The sequence below is a fragment of the Narcine bancroftii genome, chromosome 3 (genome assembly GCF_036971445.1).
Source record: "Narcine bancroftii isolate sNarBan1 chromosome 3, sNarBan1.hap1, whole genome shotgun sequence".
NCBI lineage: Eukaryota > Metazoa > Chordata > Chondrichthyes > Torpediniformes > Narcinidae > Narcine > Narcine bancroftii.
In genome coordinates, this window is record NC_091471.1 from 184,643,903 (window position 1) to 184,665,890 (window position 21,988).

Below are 21,988 nucleotides of genomic sequence, written 5' to 3' on the forward strand. Positions count from 1 at the left end.
TATTTATCGAAAATACTCACCAAATTCCCTTAGCTATACAAAACTTATATCTGCAAGAAATGGTACTTCACTTGGAATAAATACAGTATGTGAACAATATCATTAATAGCTATGCATGATTAGGAATATTTTCAAAGCAATTTCTGTTATACGTTTGATGAATGAAAATGAGTCCTTGTTTTTGGTTCTACAACATGCAATAATATTGGTGCAAAAGGAGTCAACAATGAAACTAAGTTCCATCTTATCTGTCTAAAGAGGTGGTGTGAAGATGATGTACTTCGAAGGTTTTAAGAACTGACCAAAAGTGTTTGACAGATGTGCTTTTCATGGTTGTATAGATGACTATTTGTGCAGGTGGTAAATGTCTGATGACATGACACAGCATGGACTTGTTACACATGTGTCCTGTTAGAGATTTAGAATAGATGAGAGATGACTTGAGATCCATTGAACATGAAGTCATTGCAGGAGTTGGTAAAAATAATCTATCCAAATATAATGAAGATGAGCATATAATCATTGATCATCCTGCCACAGAGCAACCTAGTGCTGGGGACATGATCTTCAACATTGACCTGCCCTGCTGACTCTTTCTACATCTTTTTAACCATGTCTCATGTCTCAAGGGTACCCTGACTCGATTTGGAAATATGACACCACTCCTCCTCTTTGCTGAAGCCCTCTGTGCAATGTCTGGAATTCATAGAGCCCTCACTCTCCAGCATTGGCAGTCTTTCTTCTGCCAAGTAGCAATAACCTCTACACTAACGTCTGACCCTGGATGCTATCCTGAACAACTGCAGACAAGGTTTAAACAATGCACCCTCATTTGAACTTGATCTGAGTTGAACTCAAAAATTTGAGGCCTGTGCTGTCACTAAACAATCGGCAGTGCAATTAGCAAGCTGCATAATGAATTGGCCCTGTGGATTTCATGCACTGCCTGCATCAGGTTGAACGGGTACATGAGGCACAGTTGCCTCGCAGCCCTAGGAGTGGTCTCAGTGGAGTTTGTGTTCCCTCTGCCTCAGTGTGGATTACCCCGGTGCTCTGGTTTCCATCTTTATGCCAAAGATGTGCAGGTCGGAAGGTTAATTGGCTGTTGTAAATTATCCCTCATGTGCAGTTGAGCAATAGAATCTGGAGCAGAATAAAATGGGATTAATACAAGATTATTGTAAGTGTATAGTTGACATGAAGGAAGTGTTTCCAGGTTTGTAATTTGATGTTAACTTTAACCACCTATTGTGATTTCTGGTCTATTTTCAGTCTCTGTTCTGCTGAACCCTTGTGGACTTTTGACATGCACATTGCCTTAGAAAAATCACTTGGGGCAGTTTTTACACCAGGCTCAGCTGAAGTTTTGTTTCCACATGGGAAGTTTTGAGGTTGTTGCTAGCAACACACATATCACTGAATACTCACGTCGACCACAGCCTGTTCAGTCAATGGAGCCGTGATCTCTTGTTTTCCTCAAGACACAAGGGGACTGCTCGATGGGAGCTCAAAGAATCACCAGGGACAAATCAGTGACGTGGGTTACGTTCAGAGCAGAAGGTGGCAATAATGCAGAATGTTCAATGCCCACCATTTCATTTTTAAGGTCAGTGAAATATTCATTCTATCAATAGGCGGAACTGGGAAACACCATTTGCAAATTCTGCTGCCCACAGATATTCATTTATCTTACATTTGCTCCACAGCAGCATCCAGTTGCGATGTTGCTCATGCATTGACAACAGGGTTGTTTTCAGTGAAAAACACTTTGCCATCGACAGTGTGTAAGTGAAGTGGTCTCCATTTACCTGGATTTGTTACATATTCTTTTATTTAAAAATAGGAGTGTTCCATTTGCTATCTTCAAATCAACTGAGATCTGCACAAAGTCCAGAAAATTATGGTAAATGACCACCAATACATCTGCTTTAATTTCTGCTATTTCTTTTTTCAATACCCGGGGATGCATTTTATCAGGATCAGGGAGTATCTACATATATACACATTAGTTTAACCAGCCTCATCTCTTTAATGATATCGGTTGTATTGAGATCCTCACAACCCAGTGTCTGCATAATATTCATCTTTGGCATGTTACCTGAATGTTTTACTATGAAAACCAACACAAAATACTTGCTGAAGGCCTTAGCTATTCCCAGTTCACATATTATTAATTCTACCTTCTCATCTACTGACAGACCCAAGTTTACTATAGCTATTTTTTCTGCTTTATGTATAAAGCTAGTTTTCTTCCTGGTATCCTTCATTTCTTCCTTGTTTTCCATGTTTTTTTTTGGTGCTTTATAATCACAAACTGGGATGAGGAAGCATACAGAAGAGAGATAGGTCAGTTAGTTCAGTGGTGTAACAACAATTTTGAACTCTCTGTTAGCAAAACCAAGGATTGTGGACTTCAGGAGGAAATCAGGAGAACACAAAAACACAAGCAAGTCCTCATCGAGGGGGTCAGCAATGGAGAGGGTCAAGAACTTCAAATTCCTGGATGTCAACATCTGAGTATCTGTCTTGGAGCCTCCGTGTCAATGCAGTCACAAAATAGGCTCCCCAGCTGCTACACTTAGTGAAGAATTTGAGGAGATTTTGTATCTCATCAAAGACTCGTAAATCTCTACAGACAATAAATTCTGATCCTAATTCTGAGCTTGCTTGACACCCTATCCACACTCACTCACTCTGCCGCCAGCGCACAGCAGCAATAATTTGTAGTATTTACAGGATACACTGCTGCAAACCCACTGAGATTCCACCTTCCAGACTCATGACCTCTGCCAGCTAGAAAGCAAAAGACAAAAGTATGGAACCACCACCACCTTCTAACCCACACACCATCCTAATTTGGAAATGTATTCCTACACCATTGCTGGGTCAAGATCATGGACCTCCTTACCTAAAAGCAGTTTAGGTATAGGTATTCACAAACCTCAAGGACTGCTATAGTTCAAGAAGGCAGCTCAGCACCACACTTACAAGTGCAATTAGGAATGGGCATTTTGCTCATAACTTGATTAAAGGGACTAGTTCAAAACATTGGTTACGTATCTGAATCTTTGCTATATAAAGTACACTGTTTGCTCTGTTGAGTTTCTCCAGCATTGTGTTTTTACTTCAGTCATGGTGTCTCCATACTTTTGTGTTTTACTTCATGGGCCATTAAATACTGGCTCAACCTTGAAGATCACACCCCTTTAATGAATAAAAACAAGCTCAATCCTTTGAAGTTTCACAAAACCCACCTTATTTATCCATATTACCTTTGCTGACTTTGAATTCTGACAAAAATGTAAACCATTATTTCTTGTTTCTCAAAAGGAGATAAAGTCTAAATTCAAATGTGATGATTTATTCTTCAAGCACTTGGTCATATGCTTCTGCACATGAACAAAATTGGGAGGTCTGAATAAAATAGTTGACAGACATGAACTATTGACTTTTTCCTTGTTCTCAGTTATAGAATTGAATGCAAAGACCTAACAGTTCTCAGTTCTCAGAGGTGCTCACTGCCTGCATTATATAATTCAAAGAATAAAGCACTTCACACTTCAGAGCAGGCAAGTTAAGGATTTCCAATCAACATGCTGATGTGATAATTCTGAAAAATATTCAGAAACTGAATAAAAAGTATGAAGATAAAACTCTGTGTGTGTGAGTCTGTGTGTGTGTGTCTGTGTGTGTGAGTCTATGTGTGTGTGTGTGTGCGTGCGTGCGTGCGTGCGTGCGTGCGTGCGTGCGTGCGTCTGTGTGTGTGTGTCTGTGTGTGTGTGTGTGTGTGTGTGTCTGTGTGTCTGTGTGTGTCTATGTGTGTGTGTCTGTGTGTGTGTCTGTGTGTGTGTCTGTGTCTGTGTGTGTGTCTGTGTGTGTGCCTGTGTGTGTGTGTGTGTCTGTCTGTGTGTGTGTGTGTGCGTGTGTGTGCGTGTGTGTGTGTGCATGTGCGCGCGTGTGTCTGTGTGTCTGTGTGTGTGTGCCTGTGTGTGTGTGTCTGTGTCTGTGTGTGTGTCTGTGTCTGTGTGTGTGTCTGTGTTTGTGTCTGTGTGTGTCTGTGTGTGTCTGTGTGTGTGTCTGTGTGTGTGTCTGTGTGTGTGTCTGTGTGTGTGTCTGTGTGTGCGCGTGTGTGTGTCTGTGTGTGTGTGTGTGTGTGTGTGTGTGTCTGTGTGTGTGTGTGTGTGTGTGTCTGTGTGTGTGTGTGTGTGTGTGTGTGTGTGTGTGTGTGTGTGTGTGTGTGTGTGTCCTATTTTGTAGTTTTTAAATTAAACTATCAAGGAAAATTCTGCCTCTTACCACAAATTTTCATTTGAAATTACAACTGAATTCTATGCCTATCATGATGTAAACCTCCAATTTTGTTTTTTCAGTGGAGAGCATTGTCAGATCATATGGAAGTTGATATGCAATAAGATAAAGTGAAATACAGAAGACTGCAGAGACTGCGATTGTAGTTAAAAATCACAGAAATGCTGGAGGAACTCAGCATCCATAGAAGATGAGGATATATAACACACATTTTGAGCCTGAGCCCTTCATCCAGTTATATATCTTTATATTTATCTATACACACTAGTATTTTCCTCCTTTGGACACTGCAAGACATGCAATAAGTTAAATAGATTTCATTGAGTAAAGGCTAGTCAGTACCCAAGGAAGCTAAATCTCAAGCCAGGACAAAAGATCAGGAAAGTATAAATATAAATAATAAATGTTAATAATTCCATCTAGATGACAGTGCAATATCCATTTGGAAAAACGAGGCAGGCTGTATATTGAATCCTTATTTGTACGCTATTTTAATTCAATATCTAATAATCTAACAATAAATAATAATGGAGAACAGTTTGATGAATATATCTCCTCTTAAATTATTGATTTACATCACAATTTAAGAGTTAACTGTGTTCATTAACTAAAATTACAGTACAGCACCTCAAATAAGAAACAATTTAAAACTACTAAATTGAAAAGTTTTGTAAACCATCGCGCTTCACACTGCTCTTGGTTACAAGATGATATGCAGTGATGAGTCTCTTTTTCACTAAAATTATTACTAATTCAAGATTGAAGATTCCTTTATTAACATATAATAATGCATAACATGTAATAATACATTCAATTGCCAGCTGTTAGTATCACCCAGAGTACGAGAGAGAGAGAAGCAAAAGAAAATCCCTTTAGAGTCACTGAGTGTCCATGGATTTGCTTCCAGCACACATAAAGCCTCTGTAGCCGGACAGACTCCTGTTTGATCCCTCGGCCACCCGAGCTCCAGATCCAAACCTCCGACAAGACTAGGGATCCTTCAGTGTCCGATACCCTTTGGGTCATTGACCTTAGCACCCTCTCGAATCCTGGCTCCAATAGACGGTTCCCACAAGCCGATCTCCAGCAGCCTGTATCCCATGTGGGTCCTGCAACCATATGTCTCCTGCAGCTTATGAGGGTCATTCAGCCGCTGAGCCCTTCTCGTCTATTGCCATGGTAACGGTCCTATAGGGCCATCTCCTCTGCTTCTCCTTCTCAATGGGGGATGTTCTCTCTGTTTCTGGTGCCCTGGAGTCTGCAACCCCTCGGGGTCGCTGCTGAGCTCAGGCGCCACCATCTTGGGCTCCTGTCAGCTCCCTTAAAGCAGGCTGTTTAAAGCTTATTTGGAGCTGCCGGCAATTCAACCCTTCGAAGAAGTGTTGTGTCTCTGCTCTTCCAGATCCGCACCAGAGGCAGCACTACCTTTATAGCAGTTCAAGCAGCACCACCATCATACTTATTTGTACGTTGAATTGAGTCTCAAATAATATATTAACCAAATATCACTAATTTATGAAAGAGTAGTAATATAGCTACAAGTTTAAAGAAAAGCTGCTCCTGTCTCATCTGGTTGTACTGGACTTAAACCAAGCAAAAAGCAATGTGTATTGAAATGTTGAAAAGACAAAGTCCAGTTTCCATTAAATATAATTTTAACATGCAACAATTTAAATACAAAACTAGTCCTTTTGATAATGTTTCTAATTCTTTGACTTCAACTTCATCCATGTAACAGGTCAAAGTGCAGATTGAAGTAAGAATTTCCATATTCTTTTTTCTTTCTTTCTTTGGCTTGGCTTCGCGGACGAAGATTTATGGAGGGGGTAAAAAGTCCACGTCAGCTGCAGGCTCGTTTGTGGCTGACCAGTCCGATGCGGGACAGGCAGACACGATTGCAGCGGTTGCAAGGGAAAATTGGTTGGTTGGGGTTGGGTGTTGGGTTTTTCCTCCTTTGCCTTTTGTCAGAGAGGTGGGCTCTGCGGTCTTCTTCAAAGGAGGCTGCTGCCCGCCAAACTGTGAGGCGCCAAGATGCACGGTTTGAGGCGTTATCAGCCCACTGGCGGTGGTCAATGTGGCAGGCACCAAGAGATTTCTTTAGGCAGTCCTTGTACCTTTTCTTTGGTGCACCTCTGTCACGGTGGCCAGTGGAGAGCTCGCCATATAATACGATCTTGGGAAGGCGATGGTCCTCCATTCTGGAGACGTGACCCATCCAGCGCAGCTGGATCTTCAGCAGCGTGGACTCGATGCTGTCGACCTCTGCCATCTCGAGTACCTCGACGTTAGGGGTGTGAGCGCTCCAATGGATGTTGAGGATGGAGCGGAGACAACGCTGGTGGAAGCGTTCTAGGAGCCGTAGGTGGTGCCGGTAGAGGACCCATGATTCGGAGCCGAACAGGAGTGTGGGTATGACAACGGCTCTGTATACGCTTATCTTTGTGAGGTTTTTCAGTTGGTTGTTTTTCCAGACTCTTTTGTGTAGTCTTTAAGTCTTTGTGTATTCTTTAAGAGATATAGAAATGTGTTCCTTGTGTTTGAAAAACTGAGAGGAAATTTTATTGTATATAAAAATTATCCATTTATTAGATTATCATAATTATATTTGATATAAAAATGGAAGTTAGATTAATTGGAAAATCAATGTTTTATTATTATTTAATTTACTTTATCTGAACAAAAGTTGGCAGCTTTACTCGATATGCAAAAAATATAGCATTAAACTGTGTGGGTGCTGTGTAATAGCCTACAGGTCACCCTTGGGCCAGATGGTAGATGGTTTTTACAAGCATATTCTACAAATTGGAATTTATGTTTGTAAAACTAAAAATGCTGGGCAGATGAATCTGCAGATCAATGGACCGGGTTACTTGTCCAGTATGGACACTGCAACTGAAGAAGGCAATGGGAAACCAGTTCAGTATTTTTCTCATGTATAATCATGAACTCATTAGACTTGGGTGTCAGTTCAAAGATGGAACCCTCGCCGAAGGAGACCAGGGGAGGCAACAACTACAATTTGGAGAGTCAGAGATCTTGAGGATTAGAGAGACATGATGACCCACACCAAAAGCAAGGCAGCTGAATGAATGAAATTATCTAATTACAGTACAACTCCTATTACCCTAAGTTGGAGGGACTGGGCCTATTTCGGATAAATGGGTTTTTCGCAGAACCGATCATTCTTTTTAAAAACAAACCAGTAACAACAGCAGGTCACATGCAACAGAGTTTAAACAACAACAAACAACAAGGGAAGGGCTTTTTAAGCATTAAAATAAAGTTTTATTCTCACCAAAAAAAAACACTGACCACCGCCGATCACCGACACCTCCCCACCGAGGTCCCGCTTTTGCCTGGGAGCTTGAGATACCCCCGCCGCCGCGGGCTAAAGATCCGCTGCTGCCAGCGCCTGGGGCCCAAGGTCCGCTCCGCTGCTGCCGCCGCCGCCGGGGTCCCAAAATCCGCTCCGCTGCTGCCGCCGCTGGGGTCTCGAGGTCCCTGGTCAGTTTGGCTCCGAAAAAAAATGTCAGATCAATGAGGATTTCATTTATCCGATTTTTTTAAAAAAAAGAACGAATATAGGAGGAAAAACAGACTTTCTTTATAATTCAAAAGGTGTAAGGCTGATGGACATTTGGTGGTCACCGCTGACATACAGTATTTAGCACTGTTCCTGTCTGCAAACCTCTTGCATATATTGTCCTTCAAAGGAACTGTATGAAATTCACAATTACTCGGTGATAAACACTAATGATTATCTTCAAAAAGAAGAATAATATACAGTTTATTGTCATTTGAAACAGCATTTCTCTAACCACAGTGCACATACATAAACATCTCTCACACACCACATCCATAAATGTGTAGATGTTCAATCATAGTAGGTGTGGAAGAAATGTTTTAAGAAAAGATTAACACTGTCATGAATATGATTGGCAGACACCCCATTTTAATGCAGCATCAAGCTGTGGAAGAAAGTTCATGCAGAAAGCTTTGACATTGACACTAACAGTTGGCAACCAGCCCATTTTAATCAGCTCCTGTTCAGCAAAATGTTATTGAGAAGCTAAGTTGTTGCCTTAACCATAGTCAAGGATGCTAACATATCCTGAAATGTAGCTGCATTCTTGTTCAGAAAAAGAAATAGATGGGAGACAGTCAATAAGGCCCGGTGACTGCAAAAGGGGCAATTGATGTCAAGTGACCTGTTCAGCATGGTCGTCAGCAGAAGTGTTGCCCAAGAAAACAGGGTCATTCCTGGTCATATGAGTTTAACATTTAATTACCACAACAGGTAAAGGTAGAAGGAGAGCATCGAGGAGGTGGTGGATGCAGTGGCCAAAGGAGGTGATGTGTCCAGAAATTTTCCATAACTGTCCAAACCCCCAAATACATAACGCGAATCAGTATTAGTGGAGTGGTCCCAGCAAAGGATGTAAATGCTCATCAGGGAAAAAAAGTTCAGCCACCTGAGCAGAGGTACCCTGAAGAAGGGCAAAAACTTCAACAAGTTCAGATGGTGAGACAATGGCGTAACTGGCACAACATGATGAACTGTCATTGTTGTTCAGTAGATGTGCATTCTCCAAGGGCTGGTCTGACAGCTCAGGACAAGGGGAGGTAACAGCTGTAATGAGAGCAGTACAGTCATGTTCAACATCTCCAATCCCCTCATCGGTTGGTTCTGGCAAGAATGTGGCAGGATTGATCGATGGAGAATCGTAAAAGGAGTGATTAGGATGAGACAATAAAATAACTTCATAACTGGTCCATCACAATGCTGTAAAATACTAGGTTGCAGTGGAATTGAGTAGTAACATCATTGCATGCAGTACATGAACAACACAGGGGTGGTTCAATACAATAGGAAAAATCTGTAGCTGCCACAGCTCATAAGCAGCCTGCAACGCCATTAACCATTAGCAGGAGGGTGATGGAATAATACACAACTGGGTGCATCATCTTCCCATGCGACTGGGCCGAAACACTGGAGGCAAACCCATTGCATTTGGTAAAATAAAGTGTAAAAGGCTGACGATAAACTAAAAGTTCCAAGGCAGGGGCTGACAGCACACATCCTTTAAAGAAAGGATACCTTCTTGCTACTCCAGATTCCACTGAATCTGCTCCAGCTCATTTCGCAACTCTGATGTTCTTAAAGACAGTGCCCAATTCCAATAGTTGGGTATACACTGGCAACAGTGTCCTACCACACCGAGAAATTACAGCATCTTTTTTTCGTTAGTTAGGACTGGTATGTTAAGGACAGATTGTACCCAGCTTGTACTCATGCAGGGCAAAGTCATCACGTGCCATCCTGCAGCTCAAAACCCAGACAATAGTCAAAAATTTTTAGGCTCCATCGGGGATCTCAGCAAGGTTGCCCTTTCAGCCTGTTGCTTTTTTATTTGGTATTAGAACCTCTTGCTATAGCTTTACGGGAGTGTAGAGATTTTTCAGGGTTAATTAGGAAAGATGGTGAACATAAAGTCTCGTTATATGCAGATGATCTTTTGCTTTTCATTTCAAACCCAGAGGTTTCTATACCAAACATATTAACTTTATTTGGCCATATGGGCCAGTTCTCAGGTTATAAAATAAATCTCCACAAGAGTGAATTATTACCCCTAAAGGGGTCATCTTTAAAATGTTCTAATTTCTCTTTCAAGTTAGTGAATGTTCAGTTTAGGTATCTTGGAATTACAATCACTAAGAGTTATAAGAATTTATTGAAGGAATTTTTTTTGCAATATTTAGACAGACTAAAGTTGTATTATTGGTATGGTCACCCTTCTCTATTATTATGATAGGATATAGTAATTTGATTAAAATGAATATATTACCAAAATTTTTATATCTTTTCCAGTCTAATCCAATTTTTATCCCTAAATCTCTTTTTGACTCATTGGATTCATTTATTTCCTCATACATATAGCATAAATAAAGCTAATCTTCAAAGAAACAAAAAAGAGCAGAGGTCTGTCACTTCCAAATTTCAGATTCTACTATTGGGTGGTCAATATTCATAATTTGCTTCTTTTATTTGATCAATTAGTTGAGCGTCTTTCTTGGGTGGAAATGGAATTGAATTTTTCTAAAGAAAATATCGAAGTTGGCAATCCTAGGGTCTTTCTTACCTTTCTTTATTTTTTGAAATTAACAAGTAATCTGATAATGAGACATAGGTTGAGAATATGGGCACAATTTAGAAATGTTTTGGATCAATAGTTTTTCTCTAGTCAGTCCTATTATAATTAATCATCTTTTTGACCTCCTCTATCAGATGCAGGTTTCAGAGAGTGGTGTAGACTGGGGATTAAAAATTTAAAAAATATTTTTATTCAAAATAATTTTGATTCTTTTGAACAATTGAGGGCAAAATTTAAATTACCCAATAGTCATTTTTTCAGATATCAACAAGACAGACATTTTGTTCAGTCCAAGCTCTCTGATTTTCCATGGATTTCTGAAACAAACATTCTTGATTTACTTTTTGAATTTCAATGTTCTCATAGAAGCTCAATGTCAATTATTTATAGTTAAGATTAAGAGTGATTGGGAGCATGACTTGGATTTATCACTTCCAGATGAGGACTGGATTCCTCCTTTTGTTGCAATTTAAGGTTGTACACAGAGCAAACATTTCAAAAGTTAAATGATCTCACTTTTATTCTGATATTGATCCATTATGTGATACATGTAACATTTTTGAGGCTTCATTGATACATATGTTTTGGACTTGCCCTAGTTTAGACATTTTTTGGAAAAATTACTTTCAAACTTTATCAATCATTTTTAAAGTCAAATTAGAACCATGTCCCTTAATTGCTCTATTTGGTTTTTCACAAGAAGAAGAAATATTATTGACTTCATCTCAGAAGTGAATTTAAGCTTTTACTTCATTGATAGCTCGACGGGCAATTCTGATGAAATGGAAAGACAGTACTACGCCTACTCTTACTCAATGGTTACAGGAGGTCATGTCCTTCCTATGTTTAGAAAAAAATTTAACATAATGTCAAAGATGTAAAGGTGAACTTATATAAGAAGTGGGCCCATTCATGGAGTATTGCCATAATTTAATGAATTAGGGTGTTTTGGTGCTCCTGAACAGCGCTGTCTGGTCTCCGAGTGTCGGCCTTCATTTCTTATTTTTATTAGTTATGCAAGTTTGCCTTGTTTAGAGGGAGGGGTTTGATTAATAGGGTTTTTTTCTCTTTTTTTTGGTTTTCTTTTCCTTTTTTAATATTTTTGATATAGTGGGTTTGATCTGAAAGGGTGCACACAATTTATACTATATATAGTAATGACTTTATTTGAAATGCTCACATTTTTCATCATTTCTTATACTCTAACAAATGTATTAGATCTATGTGTGAATATGTGTGCATTTTTATATTAAAACCAATAAAGATATTTTAAAGAGAAACCCACATATTGTACTTTAGTCTTACAAAACTGAAGCTTTTCTTGCAAACAACTATGTCCTTTCTCAGCTAAATGGTTCAACAGGGTAAGAAGTCTCGAATACATGCAGGTGGATCAAATGAAGCCTCCAGGAGGTCACGAGCATATTGAATCAGCATGCAAGCTTTCTAATCATGTCAAACAGCCGCAGCATAAACAGCAGGATTTTCAATGAAACCTTGAGGCATTCTTGTCCTAGTGTACTATTTGTAGCAACAAGTAAAGGCAAACAAATACTGGCTGTCTGGGTAAAATGGTACCGAGAAAAAGGCTGAGCATATAGTAAATCATCTACTGGAAAAACAATGGCTTCTGCAGGAACCAATGATTTGATTAGTGTCAGTATAGGCAGAACTATTTGATTAATCGCATGGAGGTCTTTCACAAATCACCACCCATTGTCTGTACCCAGTTGAGAGATGGGCAACATGGACTTTGAGTGCTAACAATCATACCCTGGATTATTAAGGTGTTGATCACTGAAGAAATACCCTCCTTTGTTCAAAGGATAAGAATCTACTTCCTGAAAAACAATTTTCTATTCTTTTAATCCCTTTTTTTCCCATTCTCTAAAGGAAAGGTTGTCTATTGTAAAAGGGAGTAGCTTATTTTGCGTCAATATTAGTTTTGGTAATTGATAATTTGTTTTATTTCTTTCTACATGGATCTTCTTCCAAATATTGAGGAGATGATGTAATACTGGAGAAGTTCTATGTTGTACCAATTTTTCGTCCCATTTACAATATAACTGGAGATACAGCGCTGGCATATTACCAACTGAGATCCTACTTGAAGGATAAATTAGGAAGCAATCTGAGTTTACCAGAGGGAAGTAACCTTGAGTATGTGATTACAGATACAATGTTAATCACAAGATTTATAACAAATATGTATATTAAACTGCAAGAAAAGGAGAATGAGGAAACAAATGGTAAAACTAAACAAAAATGGGAACAAGATTTAAATATAAAGATAAAAAAGGAAACATGGGAGAAATTATGTTCTGGAACGATGAGAAATACAATAAATACGAGGCTACGTATGATACAATATAATTGGTTACACAGACTATACATTACACCGCAAAAGTTAAATAAATGGGACCCAACAGTATCTGATAGATGTTTTCGATGTAAAAAAGAAATGGGAACAACAATTCATGCAATCTGGACATGTGAGAGAGTAGAAAAATTTTGGGATGATCTCAATCAGATATTAAATAAAATAACAGAAAACAATATACCAAAGAATCCAGAGATCTTTCTCCTAAGTAACATAAAAAACAAAGAATTTGGAATTGATTTGGAGGATGCACAAAAAAGATTTGTTAAGATAGCCCTAGCCGTAGCAAAAAAATGTATTATGTCAACCTGGAAATTGGAAGATAATTTGAAAATACAACAATGGTATATAGAAATGAATAAATGTATTCCATTAGAAAAAATAACATATAGTTTAAGAAATAATATTGAAATATTCGAACAAGTATGGGAGCCTTACATTAAATACAATAGCGAAAACCTACCGGGGACAAACATTACCTAAGTTGATGGAAGGAGAAGGAAAGAAAAGAATGGACTCTGTAGAATTTCTGGTGTATTTTTGTTGAATGACAACATTGTCTGACTGAATTAATGCAACCTAGATTGTATACCTAAAATGGATGAGGGGGGGGTGGGGGGGTGGCTTGGGAGGAAGGAGGAGGGGGGAGAAAAAGTCACTGTAAATGTGTGAAAAAGAAAAAGTGTATATCATGGCTATTGTGATTTATGGTGTGAAAAATAAAAAATTTTAAAAAAAAAGAAATACCCTCTTTACCTTCAAGTAACAGTCGATATTGTCAGATTGTGGGTAATGGTGCTTTCCTCTTGAGGGTAACCTGTTGTGGCTGTACTGAATAAACCATGCCTATATAGTTTTTTTGTGGGCTGCTCAGAAGTGTACAGGTACTGAGGAGAGAAGGTTGCATGATTTGAGTAGCAGGGGGGCACTGGCATTGGAATAAAGTAGTCAGTTTCCACACCTCTACCCACATACACTGTTTCCTTCTGGCTCAGTGACGGAGACTCACGCTGTGCCATGAGTTAACAAAGTCACTCAATCATACTTCCCACATCCACAACTGAAAAAGGTGACCAGATCAATGGGGCGATATAGGGGACATAATTCCATGGCTGTTTGTATTGGCCTTTCTGATAAACCATCAATTGCACTTGTATCCCTAATCCCGCCAGCCCATAAGATGTTTTTCAGGTTGTCAGAACCTCTGGGCAGTTAATGTGGGAGTTTGCAGTTTCCTCATACACAGAAGTAGGTGACTGGGTATACCATGCCATGCAATTTGTAATACTGACTCCTTTAGAGACCCCTATCAAATAGAAAAAGTAGAAGCTCGTTAGTAAAGTTCATCTGTGGCAGACTGGTAAGGGTTAATCGGCAGAACAGCACAGGTGCAGAAGCCGGCTTATCAAGAGTTAATAAACTTGCAAGTTGATATGCTCCAGAAACATCCCTTGTGTTCTACAGTGATGGCTCCCAACTTACACAAAGTCTGCCTACCTAGCAAGGCAATGGGTGTTGTTTGGGATATAATGAAGGAAAACTGATACGTGGTTCCCATTAAATTAATAGAAACGGTAGTAGATAATGGATCTATCATAGGGATACCAGCAATATCAACCATACTAACATCAGTGTAATGGGGTATGAGCAGCACAGAGAGGGTACAGAATATATCGTGGTGTTGATATCCACTACAGCTGATATAATTTTATCCCTAATTTAAATTCGAAAAAGGGGATTCTCTTTCATATTGCTAGAGAATTTAATCCCTTGAGGCACCCCTATGTCATCAGATTGGGTGAGTTAAAGGAAAAGGAGACAATAGCAGGAGAAGGAGGAGGAGGCAATACCTCAGGAAGTGTTTGGGCATGAAGTGCAGCTGGCCAACGATTCCATGCCCAATACCCTTTACAATCACATTGGTGATATTCATCCTGTGACTGATCACAGGCTGGCCCCCACCTATTTAGAAACTGTCAATGCCCCTCCCTTGACCTCTATTTCCATAGATGGACCCTTGATACAACTGACCCATGTGCCACTTAAGGGGAAAAGATTATCCTTGTCCATATTAACCAATGTAACAGTAACTTCAGCCAAGCTTTTGTTACCCAATCAGAATTTATCATTTTAAAAGTTTTGGCACGTTTGGTAACATGCAATTCAGCAAGGTCTGGATAGCTCATGGTTACCAACAGACACTGACAATGAAGATTTTACTTCCTGAAAATCACCTTAGAATTTTCCTATCATGTACCTTTTTTTAGATATAACCTATTTTTTGTGATTTTCTGTTATATTTTAAGTCTACTTCAAGCATGAAGTACAATACTTCATTGAAAATTCATTTTCTGTATTTGCATTAGACTTTTCCCCTGCTGATAATGGTGCAGTCATTGATGAACATGACGAAAATGTTCACCAGGACATTGCACCCATGGAAAAGCGGCATCAGGGTAAATTGGATCCATCAATGCTGGTCCACTATTGTTGGACACTGACACGAGAGGCATCAGAAGCTGAGTGCAAACAAAAATCCGCAGCAAAAGATTTTTAGGTCAGTTGAATCATTGCAATGTATTAGCTTCACAATACAATTAAACATGCTAAATTCAATCAAAGATAAATTAAAGTTTCTTCAACTTCTTACGTGATACAGCAAATCTGAAATTATGTTTGTGTTAAGCAGATGTTGTCTATCATAATCCTCAATTTTTTTTCCAGGAAGAAAATGTTTTGACAAAATGTGTTTTCCAGGGCTATCTGCCAGGGGAACACCAGCACATTCTTCCCAAAGACCAGGTCACTTCTCTAATATCCCCAGCTTTGCAGGCAGTCTGCATAATTGATTGTCATCCTTTGTTTGCCAACCAGTGAGCCATAGATTTATGTTCCTATGCCAGTAATACATCATTTTCTCGCCAATCCCCGTCTTCACCCGGGGAAACAGAGAACCCTTCCTCCCACCCAGGCCATGAAGCTCCACTTCAACAATATGGTTACATCCCTTGGTAATGGGTTATAAATATTACAAATCTAGGTCAGTCAATTATGGAAGGCATTAAACATTTTTAAGGGATTTGGAGCTTCAGATATCATGTTTCTCATCTCAATGGGAGTCTTTGGACTTGGACAGTGTGCTGCCTATCATCCTTGTAGAATAGGAGCACCAGCCTCCTAATCAGAATCCAATTATTCACATTTAATAGATATTGTGACCTGTTTTTCACTTTTGGATCTGGTCGCTGGTCCTTCTAGCAGGGGACCATTGGGCTGGCTAGTAGCACATACAATCCCAACAGCTGCCATGATCCTACCTACATTGGGATTCTGGTGAGCAACAGCAATGGTTCTAAAGAATTGATTTAACTCTTCAGATTCCTCATCGTTCTTTACAAATGGTAGTTTTGGATACTGAGAGATAAGGACCAAGGAACATCAGTTTATCGGGGCTGTGGACACTTATTTTTCCTTCTTAGTTCTGGGAGGTTGGTGTTGCTTAGCCACATCCCAGCATACCTGAAAATGACAACATATAATCCAGATCCCACTGAGGGTCTCTGTCTTCTTCTCATATTTTGTCCCAACAAGTTTTAAAATGGCAACGCATGTGGTCAGCAGTGCCACAAGGGGTTAGACTCCAGGGAGCAGTGGTCCTGATATGGGGAACCCCCCCCCCCACAACTCCCCATTGACAGGGAAAAAGAGACAGGATGATGACTGCAGCAGTAGACCAGCAAAAGGCTCAGCAGCTAAGCAACACTACAGGATGGTGATCACGGCAGCAAACCAGTGAGGAAGGACTCAGTGGCCGACTTGCGGTCTAGGGTGATCAGATGTCTAGTTTTATGCTGGAAAGTCCAGCTTTTGAGGACTCTGTCCTCTGCCCAGCACCACCTCGAGCCTGATGTTAATTTGTCCTCCATTTGGGGATGTAGGCCCTACACTCCCAAATGGAGAACAAATTAAGAAGCAGAAACCATAGAAAGGGAAAGAGAGGGGGCACTTGCCTGTCAAATGAGGTGAAAGCAGCATCCTGGGGTGCATAGGCCGTATAGGTCCATGGTTCCTCTTGCATGCATGCACACGTGCCGACTGGTGCATACGCAATGGATTGGAATACCAGGGCCAGACCCACATGCGCAGTAGACTAGTTACTGAGGCCATTTGGTGAGTGCAGGGTCTTTGAAGAAAGGTGAGTGAGGCACCATATATTTTGTCCACACTCTTAAGTAACTGACCATTATCTCTGTTCTCAGCCTTCTGGTTTGTCCTTCTAAAACGCATATTTCACACTTATCCCAGATTGAAATACATCTTCCATTTTTCTGCCCAACTGTGCATCCTGTCTATATTGTCTTGTAACCTTCAACTCCATCCACAACTTCTCCAACCTTTGTGTCATCCTTCTGCCTCTTCAACCAGGTAATTTATAAAAATCTCAAAGAACAGGGGTCCTCATGACTTTCTGGATGAGTCTCTTGTGGGGGACCTTGTCAAATGCCTTGCTAAAATCCATATAGACCATACCTACTGCCCTACCCTCATCAATTTATTTTGTTACCTCCTCAAAAAACTCAATTAGACTTGTGAAGCATGACCTTTCCTTCACAGAGCCATGCTGACTACCTTTGAATAGTCTGTACTTCTCCAAATGCTGATAGATCCTATCCTTAAGAATCCTCTCCATTAGTTTGTACACATAAGACTCACTGGTCTATAATTCACAGGATTCTCCCTATTACCTTTTTTTAAACAAGGGGACTACATTTGCCATTCTCCAATAATTCGGCACCACCCCTACGGCCAAAGATTCTAGCTACTGCCCCAGCTATCTCTTCTCTCATTTCCAACAGCAGCCTCAATTATATCTCATCCAGCCCTGGGGTTTAAGAAGATCCAACAGATCCATCTCCTTTATCACTGCATTGTCCAGTACACATAAAGAGAATCACAGCCAGTGTCATGTCTCAAAAGCTCAGAAAAAGCTATTGGTTGTTGCTCACCAGAGCAGATCTTATCCCTGGCCAATCATCTCACTCTAGTTTTGTGAAGACACTCACAACCGACACAAATCCCTTCATTACATATATTGGAAACAGAATACTTGTTTCAGGCCGTCTTCAGAAAGTGCTGAAATAAATACAGACCCAGTTGTTAGTTGCATTTCAGAACCCAAAATTAGGTGTCATCCACCTATGACTGTTTTCCTGCGGGCCTCTGCTCTCCACTCCTACCAACATTTTATTCAGGCCCTTGCTCCTGCTTTTTGCTCATACCTTGATAAAGGCCTCAGGCCCGAAATGTTGTTTTTGTATCTTTGCTATATAAAGAATACTGCGTGACCTGCTGAGTTTCTCCAGTAATTTTGTGCATTGAACTAGAATCACAGTGTTTGCAAACTTTCCTGTTTCATGAAGTGTCACTGTATTTGTGAAAGAAAAGCAAGAGGATCTAATTTTTTCTATTCTTGACTCTGAATTCAGCCGACCTATCTGTCTTCAATTTTATTGCCTTGGAATTTAAGAGGGAAGCTAGCAGTTCAATTAGATAATATTCCAATAGCTAAGCAGCACATGTAAAATTGACATTGAAAATAGATGTATTGTTTTTCACAAGGGTTATTTTGAAATTACATGAGTTACTATTGCCTCAGATGACATCTCAAATATTCTGAGCTATATCTTATAAAGTGGAAAGTGTTGAATGCAAAGATTTTGGGTGGTTTGCTTCATTATGGATGATTTGGAAAGTAATTTTATTTGGTCTATATGGTATGTTTGTTGACTTTTCCCTTAACAATAGCATGTTAAGGTACTGCATAAGCAAATTTCCTGCCCAGTATCCATGCACCTAGAGATTATGACTGGTTTATACATTATCTATCACATGTGAACATCAATGGGGACTTTTATCTGGACACCTACATGGAAAAATGTGGCAGATGCCAGTTTATTTAAAATACATACATTTGACTGGCATCCCAACGGTAACCTGTCTCCCACATTATGCACATCTCTCCCCTCCCCGCCAGCACCCCAACAACCACTTCAGTAATTAGTGAGGGCCATGTGCTGTTCGTAGGGCTGCAATGTACCAACATTTAGAACCAAAGTTAATATTTATTGTCCAAGTACATACATGCCATCACATACAACTCTGAGATTCTTTATCCTGCAGGCCAGGCAGAATTTCTACTTATCGGTAGTGCAAAAAAAACTGTACTCAAGAAAAGAGAGAAATGAAAGCAAGAAAGCAGTGCAAACTGACTGTGCTATACAGAAAATAAATATTCAATAATAAATAATGTGCAAAGTAAGAATCCTTAAATGAGTCTCTGATTGAGTTTGTGGTTTTGGAGTCGGATAGTGGAGGGGTAGCAACTGTTCTTGAACCTGGTGGTACCAGTCTTGTGGCATCAATACCACATTCCTAATGGCAGTAGAACAGGCCATGTCCTGGATGTTGTGGATCCTTGATGATTGCTGCTGCTCTCTGACAGCACTGTTCCATGTAGATTTACTTGATTGTAGAGAGAGTTTTACCTGTGATGTACTGGGTATGTCCATTACCTTTTGTAGGGCTTTCCACTTAGATGTATTGGCACCTCTATACCAGGCTGTGATGTAGCCAGTCAGCACATTTTCCACTATATCTGTAGAGGTTTGCCAAGGTTTTTGAAGTCATCTCCACACTGCATTGTCTGTTCCTCTCTTTGCTTCTCTTGCTGTATCCTACAGACTACCCTCACCTCCATGTGCAGATTCCAGCAGACCCTTGCTCTCTCACTACCACAGCTCCAGACCTCACTTACCGTGGCCTGCCAAAGATCTCTCCTGCACTTCATCCTCTGCTGGATCTATGCCTTCAATTGCCTGTTTATCACTTACCTGCTGTCCATCACGGATCAGAAGCTTGCATCCCTGGAGACTGCTGCCTCTGCAACCTTCAATGTGGGTTTCCGACCCAGTCCCAGCCACCCACAGGCTGGGACTCCTGACGCCTCTGACGTGGGTTTCCACCATGGTCTTGGCTACCCACATACAGGAGCTGCTGTCACTTCTGTTGGTGACTCCGACTGCCAACATAGTACCTTGGAGGGCCAAATGCTCCTGTTGGAGAAGGTACTTATCTTGGTCCTAACCAGCCCCATTCCGCCATCCATGCCAACTGCATCACCCATTCCCACATCAACATCAGTCTCTGCAGTGCTGACACCTTGGATATATATACTTTGAAATGTTGGTTATATACCTTTACCCCCGAGGACTCTGAAAGATCTGTTGAGTTACTCTAACATTTCTGTGCTTTTACTACAATCACGTCATATGCAGACTTCCATGTTTCACATTCTTCCACTGATGGATTCCACTGCCTCATCCTCCACTCCTTGCCATTCTCTCTCCCCTCACACCTCTCCATACTCTCTTTCCACCCCTCTAGCCCTCAGACCATTTCATCTCCCCCCCCAACTCCCCTCTGGCCCCCTTTCCCTTAATCTCCCCCAACTCCACTCTGGCCCCCTTACCCTTCATCTCCCCCCTCTGGCCCCCTTACCCTCCACCTCCCCACTCTCATCTCTCCAACCCTCCATCCTCCCCGACTTCCCCATTCCCCCCACCATCCCTCCATTCGGAGAGCTATCCCGTTTCCTATCACCTCACCCATATCCACCTGTGACCTCTTGCCTGTGACACTATGCTCCTCCCCCTGCCCCTCCCCCCATTATTTTATTCAGATGCCTTCCTTCTTTTAGCTCATATGGCCCGTAATGTTCATCTTTGACACGAAAAAAACACTGAATGGCTTCTCCAGCATGTATATGTAAATCTAAACACTGCTGCATGTTTCCGTCCAAAAGCATTAACAAAAACTGTTATGCGACTGGGTATCATGGCCAATGTGAACATCAGTGCCATCAGATCTTCTCACTTACCAAGTTGTCTTGCTCACTTTAAGAAGAAACTTCAGGCTTCGCTCAACTGAAGACCTGCCAAATTTCTGATCTCTTCAACCACTAACTGACTGCAGTTCATGAGAATTATACTGATGAAAGCCAATGAGAAAGTTCCAAGCCTCTCCCAGGAGCAAATTGGGTGAATGGTGTAACCAGGACCCTAAAGATTTGAAGGACAGAGCACTATCCTGCAGATTCATTTTGCATTCAGGATTGTCCAAGTGACAACAAAGAATGCACAAGTAAGATGCTACTGATAAAGTGTGAGCAAGCAAAGCTACCGAGATTGTAAACTTGGCCAGTGCCATCATGGGCATTAGTTTTCACTCCATCTACAGGAGGTGGTGCCTTAAGAAAGGAGCCTCTATCCTCAAGAGTCCTCACCAGCCAAGCCAGGCCCTCTTCACACTGCTACCATCAGGAAGGAGGTACAGGAGCCTGAAGACATACACCAATTGTTACAAAAACAGCTCTTCCCCACCACCATTTTATTTCTGAATGAACAATGAACACTATGGACATGACCTCACTCTTTCTCTTCTTTTGCACTAATTTATTTGTTCTTAAATAGTGTAATTTATAGCAATTTTTGCACCTGTAATGCACAATACTGCTGCTGCAAAACAACAAATTTTGTGACACACAATTCGTGACAATAACCCTGATTCTGATTCAGATTTGGAAAGCAGATCTGGAAGATGAGGAATCTCCTGATATTCTGGAAAAATGTGACAAGTCTCCAATCTTGTTGATTGCAGATAAAAAGGGAAAGGAATTAGTAACATGTCTGAAAGAAACTCATAAATAGTGCCAGAAGAATCATTACTGGAAGTTTTGTTGCTTCTGTAAACTTTATAGCTCACATGATAATTCCACTGTTTACACATCAGTGGTGTTGCTTGGCAACTGTGTGATGTGTCATTTTTTTTCCACAGTTACCAAGCATGCTTATTAACTACTCAATTTATTGCTTGCCAGAGGAGTCCGAAAACATGTGTGGCAGCAGAATCAATAACCCGAGTAAATCAGCCTGTAAATTGCCATGACAAACCATTTAAACTGCTGAAAAAATGCAGGCAAAATCATGGCAGATGTTTAATTGGCAGTATTTTTGAAAAATACAGCCTTGTCAAATTGAGCAACCGAGTTTGCTGGCTTGAAACTAGGAGCGCAATCAGAAGGAGTGAAGAC